Source organism: Echinops telfairi, unplaced genomic scaffold (genome assembly GCF_000313985.2).
Source record: "Echinops telfairi isolate 266 unplaced genomic scaffold, ASM31398v2 ScPeMD7_2291;HRSCAF=2852, whole genome shotgun sequence".
Taxonomy (NCBI): domain Eukaryota; kingdom Metazoa; phylum Chordata; class Mammalia; order Afrosoricida; family Tenrecidae; genus Echinops; species Echinops telfairi.
Genome location: NW_022106189.1, coordinates 9129949 through 9131356, shown reverse-complemented (window position 1 = coordinate 9131356; position 1408 = coordinate 9129949). Strand labels below are relative to the sequence as shown.

At 39.7% G+C, this 1408-nt stretch overlaps 1 pseudogene; it reads left to right on the top strand.

The window, feature by feature from the left end:
• The first annotated feature begins 238 nt into the window (after positions 1 to 238).
• Positions 239 to 805, top strand: LOC101640900 (annotated as a pseudogene).
• The last annotated feature ends 603 nt before the right edge of the window (positions 806 to 1408 follow it).

The window sequence follows — 1408 nt, the reverse complement described above, 5'->3', positions numbered from 1 at the left end:
AGTCTTGTTCATTTAGGGGGATTTCCAAAATCAAATCCTTTGTATGTGGCTTATGAACAATGATGTATACCATGAAAGGCCAAAATCTAAAAACCAGGTAGCCTACAAGAAGAGGCCTGGGTTGCCAAGATAGAATGGAAATTCAGTCAGAAATGCCTGGTTAGAGTTCCCTTCCTGGCTGATGGTAGTTATTTCAGCTCACAACTACTGATAACAAGATGTCTCAGGAATGCCCAAAATGGGGCACCCTGGCCCCAACTTCAAATCTACAGCTGTTATGTCAGATGGTCAGTTCAAAGTGATCAACTTTACTGACTGCAAATAAAAATACAGTGTTTTATTTTCATCCCCTTGACTTAACCTTTGTGTGCCTCCTGGAGATCATTATTTTCAGTGACAGGGCAGAAGAATATAAGAAACACAACTGTCAAGTAATTGGTGCTTCTGTGGATTCTCACTGCTGTCATCTGGCTTGGATCAACACACCCAAGAAACTAGGAGCTCTTGGACCTAGGATCATTCCTTTAGCATCAGTCCTCAAGTACACTATTGCTTAAGACTATGATGTTTTAAAGGTATCTCATTTAGGGGCCTCTTCATCATTGATAATAAAGGGATCCTTTGGCAGATCACTGTAAATGACCTCGCTGTTGACTGCTCTCTAGATGAGACACTAAGACTAGTTCGGGGCTTGTAGTTTACAGAAAAACATGGGGAAGTGTGTCCAGCTATCTGGATGCCCGGCAGTCATACTACCAAGCCTAATGTCCAGAAGATCAAAGATTATTTGTCCAAGCAGAAGTGAGCACTAGACCATCTCAATGCTAGATGGCAAAAAATAGCCTTGAGAAAACAAACAAACAAACAAACTCTTTTGTTTTCTTCTTCCTGTTTAAAACACAAAGCTTAAGATTCTGCTGAGAAAATGGTATTTGATGATATTATAGGACTTTTTTGCAGGGGTTGGAGGCCAGTCTTTCATCACCCTGGTGAAAATGACCCGAGCTCTTTTGAGCAGAGCAGCTATTATGTATCATGTAGTAGTAAGTACTAAGGCATGAGCCCATTGATCTTTTTTGGTTTCTAGAAAACTTGAACCAAGTGTTCTTGCATTGAGGGAGTTCTTGAGCAGAAGCTAAATGTCTATCTGCTACCTTAATACTAAACCTATAAATATATGCACATAGATCTATTTCCCCATTGTCATATATAAATATATTTACATATGTACATGTCTATATTTAGACCTCTATAAATGCCCTTTGCCTCCTAGTTTTTTCCTCTATTTCCTTTTACTTTCCTCTTGTCCCACTCTCATGCTCTGTCTTCATTTGGGTTTCAGTAATTTCTTTAGGTTACATTGTCCTTGATCAAGCCTTACCAGGCCTCCTACACACTCCTTGTCATC